General features: G+C 34.7%; 1 protein-coding gene across 1 annotated transcript in view; it reads left to right on the top strand.

Annotated features, from left to right (window-relative positions):
* Positions 1–19694, top strand: part of LOC129748848 (zinc finger imprinted 3-like) — an 81482-nt gene that overhangs the window by 45491 nt on the left and 16297 nt on the right. The gene's annotated exons all lie outside the window — the stretch shown is intronic.

The following is a 19694-nucleotide window of genomic DNA, read 5'->3' as shown; positions in this document are numbered from 1 at the left end:
TATAAAAATAAAATTCAACATTCACATACAAAAGTGTTTTATCAAAATAAAAATATTCACTCCAGATTTTAGCTTTTTCAGGACTATTTCCCATGAAATTGGTATTTTTTATTTAAATTGAAATATTGTTTTTGGAGATCCTTCTTTTTCTTCATGGAATTGCTGAATAGAGAAATGACCTTATTCTAAATGCTTACCCGTACTTCTTCTTTCTCATCCGGTGAGAACAATGATGAATTTCGGAAATTGAACCGCGGATCGAGCAAAAGAGCTGCCTTGAAAGGCATGTTTTGCTTGAGTTTGTCCAGTCGTTCTGTTAGAGCTTCAGTTAAAAGCGAAGCTAAATCATTTTTAACGAGGCTTACTTTTCTTATAGTGTTCAGCCAGTGAAGGTAGAAGTCTGATAAACCAACGTGTTTGTCCTGCATAAGTACAGTGCACTCATACACTGGCCGAAATGCAGTTACAAAATTGGAAATGAACTCCCAACTGTTGGTTAGATCTGTAATAAAAAAATACAATTATTGTTCGGATCTTGTTTCAAGGCTTAGTTATTTTATTTACCAAGCTCCTCGTGTTCAGAACCCAAATTTGTGGTGTAAAATGTTTCGTTTTGTTTGAAATGCTCCAGCATTTTAAAAACGCCACCCCATCGCGTTTTTGCGTAAAGAGGCGGAAGGGGTTTCTCTTCTGCGTCAAAATAAATTTTATAGGCGACTTTACGACAGTTCTTGGCAACCGCTGTTATCTTTTGAATCTCTTCGGCAAACTTCTTGGTCACGTCCGTTACAGCTAACTGCAGAGTATGCACTGCGCAACGTATGAGGTTCACCGAATCTTTCAGCTCCTGGATTAAACTCAGTATGTGGCTGTCATCCTCAACCTCGTCGTCGTCGTACTGCTCCATTCTTTGAAGTTCAAACTCTTTTTGCAACTCCTTAACGGCTGCGCACATATTGGCGCCGTTATCGCAAGTTATCGTCCACACATTTTTCAGGCTCATCTCGAACATGTCCAAAATTTCCATGATTTTTGTTTTCAGAAATTTGCCTGTCGATTTGGACTTCAACTCAACCATACCTATACACAATTGTATGTAACCATATATAAAATTCCATTTAATTTTATTAAATATAACTTATAGATCACGATTTTTTGTTGGAAATTTTTCAGCTGCACATGATAAAAATAAGCAATTTTATTTATCTTCAATGCATCTTGGAGCAAAATGTGGCAAAATTAACTATTTTTGTACTAAACCACAACTGTGGGTAAAATTTAAGCTAAGGTCACAATTATGAATCGGTGGGGATAAATACATCACTGAAAATAACATTAAGTTATACAACTTCAAGAGACTTTTTGTGTTCTTAACCCTTTCCTTCCCATGGTAGCACAGGTGATCCACAATTTTGCACAGCTCGCATTTGTACTGGGCGTTTTGGATCAACACCATTTTCTCACCGAATGTGTAGATATGAGTGAAAAAACATTGCAAGAATTTTGAAGAAAACGATTCGCTTGGTTTTGCTTGGCAGATCAAAAGCTGCAGACAAGTCGGATTTTTTTTCGAATTTAAATTAAGTTTTTATTTGTTGTTCAATAATTTGACAAGTTTTTTATAATTTCTCTCAAATAAAAATACTGACGTGCAGAAGGTTGCTTATGCATGCACATTAGGGTGGCCCAAAATTGTACTATGTCTTGAATTTAAGGGGCTCAAGCTTCAAATGATAGCTTAATGTGTAAGAAACAATATTTTATATGGCGGCAACTCAGAAAAATGATGTTTAGAGGTCGCACTGGTTCGATTTATGGAAAAATTCCATTTTTCGACATTTTGTCCTAATAACATTTTCAGATCTTGAAAAAGTTTCAAATATGTGTCTCTAAATTTTTTTTAAATTTTCTTTACAATGTAAATTTTAAACTAAAAATTTATTGGGACTGTTTTGGACTCTCAATTTGTACGTATGATTTTTTTAAATTACGCAATACTATGAATTTTTGTAAAAAAAATAATTAAAACTAACAAAAAAGTGTACTTTGGATTAAGATTTTTAATCAACATTGAATTCAAAAGATGCGCGACGTTATGATGCAACTTTGCAGAAGAAAGTGTATAGCTATGACTTGTCATTTCAAAAAAATTCAAGTTTCACTGTGGAAAAAAGTCACAATTTTCAAATTTTTGCTAAGAATTGCTTTATAATATGCTGTGGATGAATTTCGAGCAATCTAAGAGCCAAATAAACTCCTGATATCAGATTTTTTCATCCTTTTATCGATCCCTCAATCACCAGAAAGAACCATTCCAAGTTTCTAGATTTTTTATTGATTGAAGGTCGTATTACCCATACTAGGGTGACGGTTTGAAGAATGTGCTATGGCTACAACCACTAAATAAATTTAAAATTAAAATCTAGAAACTAGTCAAGCTTGTATAGGCGGATTCAAGGATCGATAAAAGGATAAAAAAGTTAGATATCAGAAGTTCGGATTGCTCGAAACTCATCCACAGCATAATATAAAGCAATTCTTAGCAAAAATTTGAAAATTGTGACTTTTTTCCACAGTGAAACTTGAATTACTTTGAAACTACAAGTCATAGCTATACACTTTCTTCTGCAAAGTTGCACATCATAACGTCGCGCATCTTTTGAATTCAATGTTGATTAAAAATCTTAATCCAAAGTACACTTTTTTGTTAATTTTAATTATTTCTTTTTATCAGAATTCAGAGTATTGCGTAGTTTAAAAAATCATACGTACAAATTGAGAGTCCAAAACAGCCCCAATAAATTTTTAGTTTAAAACTTACATTATAAAGAAAATTTTAAAAATATTAGAGACACATGTTTGAAACTTTTTAAGATCTGTAAATGTTATTAGGACAAAATGTCGAAAAAATGGAATTTTTCCATAAATCGAACCAGTGCGACCTCTAAACATCATTTTTCTGAGTCGCTGCCTTACAAAAGTTTGTTTCTTATACCCTTAGCTATCATTTGAAGCTTGAGCTCCCAAAATCCCAGACGTATTACAATTTTGGGCCACCCTAATGCACATTCAAATGATGGTTTACTAAGATTTCAACTAAAACATGTAAATTTTCGAGTAAGTAGAGTGGATCACTGGTGATACACTGGGAACAAATCGTACTTTTCTTCTTGTAATTTTTAGCAATACTCATGAAAATAATTTCGTAAAAAAAATAATTTTCGCTTCAGGATTGTTATTTCATCTGCTAAAATTACCACTTGTCTCGAAATATTTGTAAAAGTTTAAGATTTTTTCGAAAAACGGCATGTTTTGTTTTCCTAGCGCAAAGCATGGCGACGATTGTTCAAGGCAAAAATGAAAATTTCAAATATTTCAATAAAAAGACTATCGAAGAATGCGAATACCAATGAAGTTTTCTACCATATAGGATCGTTTTAGTTTGTGATCAATGAGGTGATGAAATTCTATGTTTTTTGCCATTATTTCTTGTTTTTCATTTATACCCAATGTGTTGTTATCTTACCAATTAAGCATATATGATCCACCTGAAAACCCAAATTTTTCGAATGGATCATTAAAGTAGCCTTAAATTATGCATCTTTTGTTCTATAACTTTAGTTGTAAATCAATATTTCCATTTTTAAAAAGTGAAAAACCTCGTGGGAAGGAAAGGGTTAAAATGTGTAGTGGTTTTTGGGGAGGAATAGTTTGAATTCTTCATGTAGACGCCTTAAATATAACTATAATTTTGATTTTATTTTATTTGAGGAGCACTTGAACTTTATTGTTTTAAAATAAATGTTTGACTTACCCAAAGTCCTGATAATAATTTCGTCATTCAGCGCAAACTGGGCATTGATGCCTAAAATATGACGACCATGCCGAGACGCCGAGTCCACCTTCAGGGAAATTAATTTTCCCTTCATTTCCTGAGCGATTCTAATTTTAATATTGTGAGCAGCAATACTATTCTGCTTCTTGGTTTTCCCAGAGGAAAAACTGGTTCCAAGAGCAGTACCCAGCGGATCAAGAATTGCCCGAAATTCAGGCCAGTCAATAGCCGACAACGGCAGGTTACGAACAGCCACAAGTTTTACACACGAATCGGTGATAAGCTGTTCGTTGAGGGCCACATGAACTTTTTTAATTTTTTTGGCCCGTGGCTCTGCTTCTTCACCGGCTTCAGTAAAAAAACCCTTCTCTTTGGCCGCTGCATAGTGCACCGCGCGAAAATGGCGCACAAAATTCCCGGCATCGAAGGTACTGGTTTGAACGTATTTACATTTCTTCCCTCCCCCCAATTCTCCTATTTTACACCAAGTACCGACTTCATCTTCTTCCACAAAATTTGCGACAAGATGCCTAAAACACTTCCGTTTTCCGTCAGCCACTTGGTCTTTGTTTGGAGGTGAAGGAGACTGAGCCATGTCAACAATTTCTTTTTTATTCAATTCCGTTTTCTCAAAAAAAAATCACCCGCACTACGCACAGAACTGCTTCTCCAGTCACTATAAAAATCGCACCGAAATACCATTCACTTCAAGACCTACACAGTGACTGCGGTTTGACTGCCGAGGTGAATGTTTTTTTTCGCAGTCGTTTAACTGCAAAATGACCGTTGATGGTAGAAGCATGAATGAGAGTCTGAGCAAAGCAGGACGAATTGAACGAGAGAGTCGGTCAGCGTTCGTGTTGAGAGCATCTAATGCGACACGAATGCTCACCGCTGGGTGGGAAACGAATGGCTTGCAAAGGACCGCACAAAGCAGAATGCATGAAATTGACTGGGCCAGTATGTTGACTGCTGCTGAAAAAAGGGATCGCCGCAAGCCCTGGTTGTACTCTTCGAAATTGCTCTCCAAAACTGGCAAGCCCAATTTGCAATATTTTGAAGTCCGAAAATGTGGGAAACTATCCAACATAAAATTAGAGTTGAGTTACGTGGAGTTTTTTTTTTTAAATCTCGAGTTGAAGTAGAAAAACCTAAAAATATAAAAATAATTGGTGGAAAAACCACTGTTATAGATCACGAGCTCTCTTATCAATTAAGATATTTTTTTAATTGGATCTCAAACAATGGGACCCTGTGACAGGAACTTTATTTAAAACATTGTTTATGTGAACTTAAAAGGCACAACAACGTTTGCTGAGTCAGCTGATAAATTATATTTGTTCAATCTTTTTAAACTCTAGTTTCGAATATCAGGTTCAAAATTGTAAAAAATTATTATAAAATTATTATAATTTCACATGTCTGATTGTATTCCTAACAAAAGTATTCGTGAGTACCTACCTACTCCGAGAGCACCAGTTTCAGAAATGTACAGATTTCCCCTAGCGAGAATCGAATTCAATTAAAATGCTAATGTTATAACCAAATCAATGGCAGATAGTCTTTCCCACTTTCCTTATTTTAACTCTTTCAAACATTTCAATTGAGAACAATGAGCTTTACGAAATAACATTTCAATCAGCATCTGCTATCTGAGTGTTATTTCTTCAGTTCAAATTTGAATGAAAAAATATCACCTTATAAGAAACTTATTTATATAAAACACAAATACAATGCCTTTCAAAAGAAAGTGAATTTTTTTTCCACCTTTTTCCCGAATCCGGCAAACGATGATACTAAGTGACCGGAACCAATAGTTTGTTCCCAATCCGGCTCACTCGATTATGTCTAGCCAGGTCCATCAACCACCGGCAATTGACCCTCATTATAGAGTTAATCGTCCGGTGGCCATTAAGATGATTGGGACAGATAAAGCTAGATTACCATTTCCGACGGTTGACCTCTCGATGGGTTTTATCAATGCTCTACACAGCTTTTTCAACCGCAATTTTTCCTCTCTACATATTTTAGTAAAAGTTGCAGAAACTGTCCCTTTTGTCGAGAAGAAAAAAATTGCCGTTGAATATTTTTCTCTGGGGATGTTCAACAAGCATCATACCGTGACCGACATTATTATTATTGCCGTTGTCTTTTGAGTCCTTGTCGGTGATTTTCCAAGATATCTCCGAATGTAAAACACCCACTAGAAACACTTGTGCGCCACAGTTTGCGGCGAGTGACTCACCCCTCCTGAAAAAAAATCCCAAAATATACGCAAAGCGATCGAATACCACGTGTGACATACGTTTGCCTTATTTTACATATAGATGTTTATCGCATATGAAAAATTGTCGGGATTGGGCCTATCGCTATTTTTTCTCTTCGTGCCATCATCAGTCGGGTTTACCCCAAACGAAAAGATTTTGTCTTTTTTGCCCGGTAGGAGAAAAAAATCACCCCTTTCAGCTTCTTCGTTTTTCTTAAGTCAAAGTTCCTGGCAAAACATTCGTGTTTGTCATTCTATCGAATATTCGATTTTACTCCAATGGGTTGAAAGAAAAATATTTTTTACCAAAATTTTGATCATTTCAGTTCAATAATTGAGGAACCAAATTAACTTCCTGGCAATTGATTACATAAGCGCAGTTTTAAATGCGTGATCAACTTTAAATTTTATGTATTACAGTACAATTTTTTTTTAAACGAACTCAAACACATACAGGATCTCAATGAAACATGATGTTTCCTCGAAGAGATTCATTTTTTCTTAACTCTAAGCGTACATATTTCGAAGATATGATGGCTAGCATCTTACAAATGCTAAGACCTCAAACCCATGAAAAGTATACTATGTATGTCGTGACCGGGATTCGATCTCATACCCCCTGGCTTAGAAAACTTGAAGGCTATCCTCTACGCCACGGGTGGCGGCAAAGGAGCATGGTATTACAGTACAATTAGACTTCGTTGTTCTATTTTTTTGAAGTCCATGGCTAAGTACATCTAAGGTTTTTCAAACCTTTTAATCCTATTTTTAAAAGTTATTTCAAAAACAAAAACTGATAAGAAAAAACTCAATGGCATATATCTATTCATGGCATCGAAATTGATCTAAATAGGCTCTTAAATTCTTTGCACCTCGGAAATATGTGAATTTTGTGGCCTTGTTTGTTGCAACAGTTTTCGAATCTCCTTTGAAAGTGAAGCTGAGAATTTTGAAGAACAAGAAATACATACCTTATAAAATTGAGGCTGGATTACATATTTGAAGAATATTTCATATCAGCATAAACTTTGATGAAACTTAAGCAAATATTTATAGATTCAAAGTGATTAGTAGAGGTAATTAAAGAAACTAGGTTTTTGATGGTTTTTAGATTATTCTTTTGTCTATAGTGAATAATTAACACCTGTCCAATGGCTTCTAGCTTGTTGATGTGTTTAATTAGTGTTTATGAGTGAGTTTCGGAGTTGAAAGAGTTGGTTCCAAATTCTGAACTTATTTAGTTCGAAGAAAACCCATTCCAAGGTTAGGGTTTTTGGGTGTCAAGATTTGAGTTTCAATACAAAAGGTTTGGGGAATTGCAATTTCGAAATTTATTATTGAAAATTAGTTTCAATTTGTTAGCGTCATATATGTCATAATGTTTTAAGCGTAGAGCGATAAAGATAAATTCAGTTCTTGAACTGAACATTATACTTGGAAAAAATGTCAATGAGGAGGAGGGATACCACGCGTACTCTTTTAAGTGTACATGTATTTTATGAAATGTATTTATTTATGAAAGCCATTTAAACAGTAACAGTTTGTAAAGTATATTCTACACATCTTATACGATATACAAGATATACAAAAACTTTCAATACCTTACCTAAATTTCCCGTATTCATGAAGGCATTTTTGAATCTAAATTTTCGGTAAGCGCAATAAGCGCCTTTGAGTATGCAATAAACCCCCAAACTAAACCAATGCCAAACCAAAAGAGCACAAAACCAATATACTCACTCAAATGTAGGGTTGCCATTCCCACTTTCTTAGATAATGTTCCGCCGTCCCACTTTTTTCTTAAAATGTCCCGCTTTTTTTCTGAGAATGCTTTTGTGGTAGACTTAACCCTCTCCGACTCTACCACTTCAAAATAGTTGCTCCGTGCTTGTGAAAACGCTTCTCTTAGAATCTCTTCTCGATCATTTTCAACTCCTGTCATTTTTTCTAATCTTCTTTTATTTATCTATGATTTTCAAAACTAGAAATGTTTTTACTTGAGGAAAATGACTTTCACCAATAAAGCTGTAAAATTAAATTACACTTTTATGATGTTTCACTGACTTACACTGAAAAAAACCTAAATATAGCCTCAATTTAAACTTATTGGTTCAACACAGAAAATCATACAAATATAATGAAATTAAGTCACGGCTTTATTGGTGAGGGTTAAAGAGTTGAAGTGAAATTAGTTACGGTTAGAAGATCAGAAGAAAATTCTAATTCTCTTCTTAAATAATACAAATATGTTTTTTTGTGTTTTTCTTTCTCAAAATAAGCAGCATTTTTTCAAAGTTTATAAAAGACCAGATTAATAAACTCGTTTAGTTCTTAGCATTTTAGGTTACCAGAATATTTTCCAGACATATCCAAAACGAGCGAATCCGGGCTTTTTTTTATCTAAAAACCATGTAAAATCTGGGCAATGGATTTCAAAATTTTCAACCTAAAATCTGGGCAATATCCGGCATATTTGATCAAAATCTCGGGATAATTCAATAATCAACAAATAGAACACACTTGAAAATATTTTTTTTCTTCAAAACACATCAACAGATTAATTATTAGTCGTATTTCAGGCTTCCCAAAAACTATTCATGATTATTCAGACAAAACTTGCTCAAAAAGATCGCAAAATTAAAAATCTATAATAATTCAATCTAAGTTTTTTTTTGTTCAATTTTTGAAATAAAGTGAAAAATTTTGGGCTAAATCCAGGCTTTCTCATACGAAATCCGGGCAACCGGTCCAGACCGAACTTTTCCTAAATTTCGTGTCAAATATCCAAAATAGTCCTGATAAAACTGGGCAATCTGGTAAACTTTTCTTAGCATCGCCTTAACAATCTGGTTTAGTCAAGCGTTCTTTGAGCACGTTATAGCGAGGTTAATATTTTTCTTTCAAAGAAAATATTCTTTAAGTTGCTTCCCAATTTTGGTGGCTCCAGATGTTTCTCCGGAATCCTAAAAAATCCTCTGAGTGTTAAATTAAGGAAAAAAACAAATTCCGGATAAAAAAGAACAGGACTACCGAGCGAAAATAAACTATTTTCAATCAAACAATGAATGAATGGACGAATTAAATTGGTTAAACTTGGGAGATGATGAAAACGGCTGTTAAAAAAAATTAGAAACTTTCTTCAAAATTCAAACTTCTCTGAACTACAACATTTTCAACTTGTATGTTCACAGTTTCTTGTAAATTCAATTTTTAAAACCAATTTCATTTTTCGACATTTTATTACTTTCTATGATCTATTTTAGCTAAAGGAATTTATACATATGTAGAGTTTCTAAAATGTCCCGCTTTTTTCGACGATGTCCTGCTTTTTTTCTGAAAGTATCTGGTAAGCCTACTTAAATGCTTTGTTGCATTGGCGCCTAAAATCTCTTTTTGAATTCAAGTAATCTATCGTGTTTGGCGTGATTTGTCAGCATAACATCAAATGCCCCATTTTCTTCGGATTATCCAAATAGGAATATTATTCCCCTGAGTTTTCCTCTTTCATCATTTGCAATTCAGAAGAGCAGATATATAGACATTTTTCGGAGAGTTTTCGGGCCGGGCATTTTTTCCAAAAAACCTGACACAATCCGAGCATGGGATTTGAAAATTGTCAATTCGAAAATTGACAACATTCGCGAAAATCTGACCAAAAACCAGGCTTCTCTTATGCAAATTCAAGAGAAAAAGTGATGAACACAAAACATCAACGGTGTTCAATTTAAATTTAACATTTCCAAAGAATGTTTGCACGTGTATTTCGATAAACAAGCTCAAAAAATCTTACAATATGTAAAAAAAAAGATTTGGTATGGATTTTGCTAAGATTTTGGATAAACAAATTGGCAGTATTTGTATGACTTTAAATTACATTTTTTGATGTTTTTTTTTATTTTATCAAGTTTTCCCTCCTCTTTTTCATTGTACTCTTTTTAGTATTGCGGGATATGGTAACCCTAGGTTAAACCCCTAAAACCATTTCCCCGTTCGCACGGCCTTGACAGTAACAATAGTTAGAATGGATGAAATTGAAATACTTTTGTAACAGTATCTTCCATACAAACAATTTTACATTTGATGATAAATAAAACCGCCTGCGGTTATGCAACGATCCACTTTTTGACAGGATAAATAAAGCATTCGGTTAACGATTTTATTGGAGAATCAGTCAACATTGTTCCCGACTTGTCGATCAACTTCTTACGAGTTAATTTACATTTTTCAACTGATTGTCAGCTTGTGGTGGCCAGCGAGGTGTTGGCTTGTGATGAAACATTCATTGATAATGTTTCAAATATTCGGCATAGCAATAATTTTTCTAAGGACTACAGATTATATGGAATTTTTCTCAAATCGGATAAAATAATACATTATTGGTTTTAAAAATATGAAACATGCCATTAACAGAAGAATTAATCGAAAAATATTGAAAAAAAAACAATTATCAATCTAACCCCGGACTAGAGTACGTCCTTTTGCTAAGGTTGCATTAGTTACGGCGAGATATCAATTTCGTTGTGTAACGCCCAAATGTACGCAGCTTGCGTAATTAGCAATCGAGCAGGAACCTATCTAGCTTACAATTTATATTAGGAATAACATACCATTCGCACCGAAGCTAGTGACTGGCTGAATTACATAAATGACTTTTTCTAACTATTGCTTATAAAAGATTATCATCAAGATTCAGTACAGTTGTCTTTCCAAAAATCCAGAAATAAGTACAATTCCAGTGATTTTGAAAACCAGTTCAGCATCCTTAAAATCTGTAAAAATCCGATAAAATAACGACAACTGACACCCCTGATAGGTGTCCCTCATATTTTTATAATTCAGTTACCAGTCTGGGCTGAAATGCATTATGATGCATTAAATCAAAGATTCACCTTTCAAATCTCGTTTCCATATGCCGGATTATGAATATTTTGCATCATATGTTTGTTTATTGAAAAATTTCATCCATTCAAACATGATTTTTTTATGATTTCAGCAAGCAGAATTTTTGTGGTATTTTTTACCCCTAAATGTATACAGCACCCTTATGCTTTTTCTCTAAAAATATGTTTGACAGAAAAAATGTAAAATTTAATTCGAACATAACCAAAAATTCTGCAATTGATGCTTTATGCGTTATAATATTTAGTAAATTTATTAAAAAATAAAAACTTTCAAACGTTTTAATTTGATTTTTCATTAAAAACAAAATTTTTTGCCACTTATCCTATTTACGCATTAAACGCATATTTCTGTAAATTTTAAAATAACTGGTGAAACCAATAACTTTTCTAACTACGTCAATTCGATGTACCATCAACCTTACAACTTTTGGTGTACATTCATTCAACGAATTTTAAAATTGGCATAGCACATCAATCATTAGCAGGCTCGTTTAAACAGAAGAAACAGAACTTGTGTTTCAGAACAAAACATTCAATTTTTCTTTAAAATACTTCCATAAATAACTTAAAAATTCTGCAAAAAATCAAGGATGAGTTTCGAACCATCACATAGCTTTTTAGACCCTAGGGTTTGAGAAATTCAAATATTACCATAAATTAACTTAGTTTACTAAAATAAATCAAGTGTAAATAGGAGAACAATGATTTCAAACATTTTTACTATTCCTTTAAAAGATTACCGGTTTGATTTTTCGAATTTAACTTATGTTTATGCCTTAACTTCATCCACTGTTCCCAAAATTAAGTGCATCATTCACCACTAGCTGAACTTCCGTCGGCAACAAGATAAGTTCCCATACTACGGGAAATCCGACGGGTTGATCGAAGACATGTGCTCGGGTTATGTGTGGGGCGAGTCTTTTCGTCCTTCACCCTCTTTCAATTTCCGATTGGCCCCACTCCCACTCCCATTCATGATCTAGAAACGCTCTGGAAGAAGATTTTCTCAGACCATAAAAGGATCAGATAGGTCTGTTCCTACGTAGAAGTCTCGCAAACTTCTTCGCATTGGAAAGCGTTGGCCCGCAACGGCAGAAATAATTGATGAGTTTTCCTACGGGCCAGCGGCAAAAAGTCATTCCCTGATACGAGACGAGACACACATTCTGCCATGGTGACCGGACGGCCTAAAATTGTATGTATCTGTTACGTGATTTGAATGAATTTTGCACGCTACTCAACCATGGAAGAAGAAGAGAAAATTTCAGATAACGCCGTAGTGATAAATGAAGATTTTTGCGCACTATCGGTCAACTTTATTTGGGTGGATTTTTTGCTCTTTGACTGGAAACATAAGCCTTCTTGGTAGTTGATGCTTGGGTTATACGGACTTGCGAAATGTTATGTAAAATAACTTGACCATTTTTCATACCTCGACTCTATTTGCATTTAATTTCACGCTGTGACTCGGCGATTTATATTGCTTTGTGTCAAGGTGATTTCAGCTGGAGCAGAAAACCCAGTCTAACTTAAGGCGTTTTATGAAGCTCAAATAGAATCTTAAATTGCGAAATCGAATCCTAAGTAGAGCATCTGAAATTATTAACCACTGTTTCCAATTCATTCTAATTTATGTCAATGAATCCTCCCTCAAATCTTCAACAAAACGATTTCGAATGATGCTCGCTTGTTTCCCCACAGTAAAAGAATGCCAAATAATCATGCTCAATTTACGCCTGTCGTACTGCTTCAACAACATCGGAAAGTCATGCTGCCTATAATTACGTAATTAAACCATACTATTACACAAATTGGGGTTTTATGAAAATAAGTTTTTCGCACGCTTTTTCCCTACGTAGCCGTAAATGTGGCCTATATGTATTCATATACATTGGCTGATGGTTTAAGAGGGGAGAAAACTTCGGGATGTAACGAAATTAGGGCCACCTCATCATATTGCTACCCACCACACCATGCTCATGACTTAAACGTCCGCAACAAGGCAGGGAAAATTGACAGCCATCAAATTGTGTGTGCATTCGGGCGGGAATCACAATGTCAGCGACTGACTTTTGGTTGTGGTTGCTCTCGCGAGGGGAAAATCGCTCGCCCGATCTTGGAAACGGAAATTCGATGTAAAATTGGCAGGCATTTTTCGCTCGGCGAAGGATGGAAATCGTTTTTACCGCAAGTGTGAAAAAATTAAAAAGTTTTTCATGGCTTTTAATTTTATTATGAAGAAGATGCGGATCTCGTGTGGTTTTTCGCTAAACATGTTACAAATTGTGAACCGAAATCGGAAGGGTGTCGGCCTGCCTGCGGCCTATCAAACGAAAGCAATGAAAAACATGTGTCAATTGCAGTTCAAATGCGATTTCGAGGTTTTGAAAGCTATTCAATACCCATGTGGCATCAACATCAATATATGTACAAAGGTTTAAAATGTTCCAATTTTTCCCTTTACGTTTTGGAAGAACATTTTGGATGAAAAGAAAAATCAACTTGTTTGTTTCGATTTAAAATAACGCCTTGCGATTTTTTATATAGGTAATACAGGAACACATGAATGCTGACAACATTAAAGCTGTGTTTGAAACTACTTGTCTACTTTTAGGCGTTCGCGGTATTTCAGGGTAACATATACGTTTGAGATTTAACATCTATTTAAATTTTAAACCAAAGAAGTTTAAAAAAAAACTGTTGACGGTCGCTATAAAATGTTGCAGTTTCAGTGTTTTGTGCGTTTGCTTGCCTAGCTGCTTATTTCCATTTGATTTTCGGTTTTCGATTAATGAACCTTGACGTTTTTATTCTTTGTTTTCTGCGTCCCACGAGTCTATCCACTGAAAAGTCATTTTTAAGTTTCATATTCATGTTAGTTTCTCTGCAATTGGAAAAGCAATTTTTATACTAAGTTATGCAACAAAAAAAATCGAATTTGATCAATCAATAACGGAATTGAATTTTTCGCAAATAACATTTTTTTTTTGTTGATTATTTAAAACTTCACAACATCTTCGGTCAAACTCATTTGTTGTCAACTTTCAGTACCGTAAAACGGGGTAACATTGATCACCGGGGTAGCACATGGAATTTTTCCATCATCATCAATAGCTAAGACTAAAGTTAAAATATCTCAGAACTTTTTCTATGTTTAAAAACCTACATTTTGAGTTTCGAATTCGGAAAAAATTGGTTTGTTTTTGAAAATTTTAAACGCAAGTAAAAAAAAGGTTATTTCAAAATCTTGAAATATCTATTTTTTCGAAGGCTCGCAAACAAACACCCTTCCTGTTGAAGTCAGGAATGTGTCATTTAATTTGACAGTTAAACTTTTTTCCTTAGTAAATTTAAAGTTTTGGTGTAGCTTTTTGATATTTTAAAAATAGGGACGTTTTCCAAGAGTAAGCCAGTCTAGGGCAAAAGGCTAGAAACCCTATCAAATGGTAAAGTTTGAAGGAAAAAATATAAAAATTGGGCGAGGGCCTAAGGAATTGAATGAAGGCAAAATTTCATTTTTTTAGTTAAAATGTTATAAGAAATGATAAAAATTTCTGCCCCTTAATTTATGCAGTATCATTGTCAATCTTTCGATTCTAATTGTTGTTCGGCCTTAACACATTAACCCTCCAAAGCTGTTCGGTTCAATATGACCCGAAGCGCACATTTCAAACCTCTTTATCATCATTCCAATATACTGAAGAACTGCGAATTTTGACAGACCAAGTACAGTACCGTTCATAATTGTATAGAAATTGGAAACAAGCGCACTGTCACTTCGACTTTGAACTTCCATAACTTTTTACTCTGATGATATTTTTTGATCAAATTTTCTGCGTTAGATAGATCAACTATCACACTATTATATCAGAAAATTTGAGCTTTCTGGAGTTTGTGTGGCCTGAGAAAGAGTAATTCTACGAAAATCGGACTTTTTGGACTTTTCTCAATCAAACTGCAATATCTCTGAAACTACGCAACATTTTTTATTGAAAATTTGCACAGTGATTGTTGAGATATGAAGCTAGCATGTCTGAATTTTTCGAAAAGTTCTATCGATGAAAGTTAACGCGTCCAAAATTCTATAGAAATCGCATTTCAAGGTTCATGCCTGAAATATTGCACCTCGCGTAACTTTTGATCTCATCGATAGAACCTTTCGAAAAATTCAGACATGCTAGCTTCATATCTCAACAATCACTGTGCAAATTTTCAATAAAAAATGTTGCGTAGTTTCAGAGATATTGCAGTTTGAATGAGAAAAGTCCAAAATGTCCGATTTTCGTAGAATTACTCTTTCCCAGGCCACACAAACTCCAGAAAGCTCAAATTTTCTGATATAATAGTGTGATAGTTGATCTATCTAACGCAGAAAATTTGATCAAAAAATATCATCAGAGTAAAAAGTTATGGAAGTTCAAAGTCGAAGTGACAGTGCGCTTGCTTCCAATTTCTATGCAATTATGAACGGTACTGTATGTTCAATGAAAATAATGATCAAATTAACAACAAAAAATTAAAATTTGGGTTTTGAAAATCGGTTCATTGGGAAATGAAATATAGCTAAGCAAAGACAAAATCGGATGTCGTTTTTTTTAAGTAAGATTTTTTTCTTCCGGAAGATCTGAGATAGCGGTCAAAACTTTCATTGGACCCCAACATATCTATACATTGTCGGATAGAAATGCTGTCAGAAGTTATGAGTATTTTAAAAATAAAATTGATTTTCGGACTGCAGCAGTTTCTGATAACCTGGCAATACATTTCGACTTTATTTTGAAATGATGAGTAATAAGAATAAATTACCTACACAATGAATATAATGTCATCAAAATCGGTTAACATTTACAGCCAGGAGAACGAAATCAAACTACAAATCAAATTTCCCCGAAACGGATATTTTGCGAACGGCTTTGGAAGGTTAAAAACCGCGATGTTATTTTTTTGGACTGCGAAGAAATCTAAACCAAGAAACACCGAAATTCAGCATTGTATATCTCAGAATTCACAGGACCAAACGTCACAAATTTAGTATCTTTGAACCACCGAAAGTGTTGTGTTTAATTTTGTAGAGTTCCATGATTATTTTTATATCATTTGGGTTGATTCTAAACTGCCTTAGTTTATCAATTACAAGCATTTGTTAATATTGTGAAGGTGTTTTGTATACTTTATGATCAAGAAAACTCGTTGGTTAAAACCGTCAAAATAGAGACTGATCAATGTTATCCCACAGCATCAAAGTCTAAACAAAGACGAAATCGATTTTAAATCCAATTTAGAGCAGTTTAATAAATTTCTGCAACTATGTTTTACGTTCATATGAGTCCAGTACTTATTTTAAAAATATTAAACATGCCACAAACCCCTCAACAGAAAAAATAATCGAGAAATATTGAAAAAAGTGATAAACCTTACCCCGTTTTACGGTACCTATAAATATGTCTCATGCTCGCTTCTTTCAGTAGGTCTGGAGGTGTGTAAACCATGATCATATAAATTTTGAGTTTTTAGAAGATTGAACAAGAGGTATATTTTTTGGCGAAACACTACGGAATTATGAATTTTTTTAAACTTTTCGGGGCACTCTTTGGGATTCTCTTAAAACAATTTGAAGGTACGTTTAAGGCTATTTAAAAGTTCAAACTTGGTTAATAAATAAAGAAATTACATAGAGGTGATTGAAATGATGTGATGCAACGAGAACAGTAATGATTATACAATTTTGATTTCGTATTGGGTTTTTTAGGCGCACATTTTCGTGCTTTACTGATTTTATAAAAATGCTTAAATTATCATGATTTTGGAAAAAAATTGTTTTAAATCGTACTGGTATCCAAAAATACCTAGATTTAAATTAATTTTATATTTAAGCTAGCATGTTATACGCTCGGGTTCACATAAAATATAAAAAATGAGTCGTTTGACTTTTTGAAATTTTAAAAGCTTTTTATTCGTCATTATAACAAATTTGACTTTGTTAGTCCATGAAAGCTTTGGAAATTTTGTCTTTTTTTATCATTAACAAAGTTTATCGGTTTCATATGATTGAATAACTAATAGCACAGAGAACAGACGTACAAGCTCGATCAGAAAATACGTGAACTTCCTGGAAGCAGAATCAAAAGATTACTATTCTATTATAATATTTACATTTGAAAACGTTCAAACCCCTCACCGATTTACAATCGAAACGCTTTCCTTCCAGCAACAACGTTTTTCCTTTCAACATAAAATTTCTTCCCCGCAGCATCTTTGAGCGACTTTTAATAATGTCCTACCCAGGCAGCCGAACCGTGAAGGTGATAAAAATAAAGCACTTTTTTTCCTTCGTTCCGCGTAAAAATATCGACTGATAACAATAATACGCAATGTGTTCCACAGATTTTTTTCATCCTGAAGGTGTGGGAGAATGGCAGGAGAAAAAAAAATCTCGCGCCACTTAGCAGTCGACAAATGTTCATATTTTGTCATGCTTTTTTCATTCTTAAAAATAAAAAAGATTTCCCCTGTTCAACCTTGCCGTTGGCATGAGCCCTATGGATGGAAGAAATCTTCACGACGCAACGACAGATTGAGGGTTCGGATTTACCTAGCTTTTTTTCGTATTCAGTGAGGAGACAAGTAACAGTCCTCCGCCAGAACGTCCTGTGCCAATGATGAGTGTGGTGCAACAAGTCACATTAAATTGGATTTATTCAACCTATTCCGGTAGAAGTTTTTGCTCCACAGGGCAAATCGCCAGCGGCAACCCTATTGAATTTAGTTTAAATATTTAATAGCCCTTCGGTTGGGTTCTTCTGGGCCGCCGGGGCTTCTGGCTTCTGCTCGTTTAAAAATTCAGATCCAACATATTGCCGGCAAATTCCGGTCGTGTTCCGGGGAGGGTGCGAATCGATGTAAAACACGTGGTGTCGGTACGCAGTTGGGAATTTTTGGACGGGACGTAGATAATGCCGGCAAGAATCCCGGACAAATTTTTGCCACTTGATCACCCGACATCAATGAGATTTATGGCTTTTCATGTGAATTAGGTGGAAATATGTAAGAACGGCGGTGGAGCGAGCAACAGCTGATGTGAATAAATTTGAGAGAACTCAGAAAGTTTGTCAGTTTAATAGATTGGTTATTGGTGTCATAATAAATGTCAACTTAGTTAACAGCTAGAAAACTAGAAAAATATGAATATTTTAACCAAAACTGAAAATTTTCTAATTTCTACAATCCTTTCAATCATGAATCATTAGTGGTTTAATTATTAAATAGTTTTCTGGGTCGGGTAGTCTTTACGTTTAAAGTTTCTCATACTAAATTGAAATCTAGTGTTTAAGGTGGTATTTTTACGTCCATAATGACGATGAACTTGAAGACTGTGCGCTATGACTTTTATTATATATATTAGCATGTTCGGCAGAGATTCGTGATAGCAAGGTACTATCGCTTAATATAAACAAAAATTCATTTTATTCATTCATTCATTCATTATTCATTTCATTAAAAATAATCGAACAGGGATTTTAGGGTTTTATCATGAACAGGCTTGATTCGTATGTTTTACCGAACTTCATTGATTGTATACATTCAGGGTCAGGAGCAATTCTTGTTGAGCAAGTAAATAATCAAGTAGGGGAGATAAGGGCATAATGGCCACCTTAAGGAAAACGCTGATTTTACCATAGAAAACATCAATAAAGGGTGATACGGTCAAAATTTAGTCAATATAAACTTGACGTATTTCTTTCCATTTTGCATTTAAAAAACCTGAGCACCCCTCATTTTGAAGGTGTGTGTGTGTGTGTGTAGAATGTTACTCCTATTTTGATTTTTGAATTCACTCTTCAGTTGTCAGAATGCCGTCCAAGGAAGAAGAGCACGATGTTGACGAAGTTTGACTGCGTGGTAATGGACGACGAAACCTACGTCAAAGCCGACTACAAGCAACTTTCGGGACAGGAGTTTTATACGGCAAAAGGAAGGGGAAAGGTAGCAGATATTTTCAAGCAAGCCATCTGTACCTGTGGCTTGAAAAGCAGCATTTTCATAGCTTCCGGGACTGTCAACCAATAAATTTACGTGAAAGAGTGTTTGAATAAACGTCTACTGCCTTTCCTAAAGAAACACCCGTACTGTTCCGTACTGTTTTGGCCGGATATGGCATCTTGCCATTACGATAAAAAGGCCATGGAGTGGTACGCCGCCAACAACGTGCAGGTGGTTCCCAAGGACAAGAACCCTCCCAACACGCCAGAGCTCCGCCCAATTGAGAAATACTGGGCTATTGTCAAGCGGAACCTAAAGAAGACCAAAAAACTGCTAAGGACGAGCAGCAGTTCAAGGCAAACTGGCTTTCTGCGGCGAAGAAGGTGGACAAGGTGGCTGTACAAAATCTGATGGCAGGGGTAAAGCGTAAGGCCCGGCAATTCGGATTTGGAAAAGCGGAAGCCTAACTGAATATTTTTCCTGAATTTTATACTAATAAAACTTGAAAAAGAAATTTAATTTGATTTTTTTAATAAACGATTTCGCCGATTTACACGCGTTTTCCCTTGACCAAATTTTGACCGTATCACCCTTTACATTACAGAACAGACAAATATTTTTTCAAATAGATAATCATAATTACTTAAAAACCACAAGAGCGAAGGCAAGATTTAACATTCGTTTGAATTCCACTGACCTCGTTAACATTCGA

The sequence above is a fragment of the Uranotaenia lowii genome, chromosome 2 (assembly GCF_029784155.1).
Source record: "Uranotaenia lowii strain MFRU-FL chromosome 2, ASM2978415v1, whole genome shotgun sequence".
NCBI classification, from domain to species: domain Eukaryota; kingdom Metazoa; phylum Arthropoda; class Insecta; order Diptera; family Culicidae; genus Uranotaenia; species Uranotaenia lowii.
The sequence above is the reverse complement of the archived record's forward strand: the minus strand, read 5'-3'. Positions and strand labels throughout refer to the sequence as shown.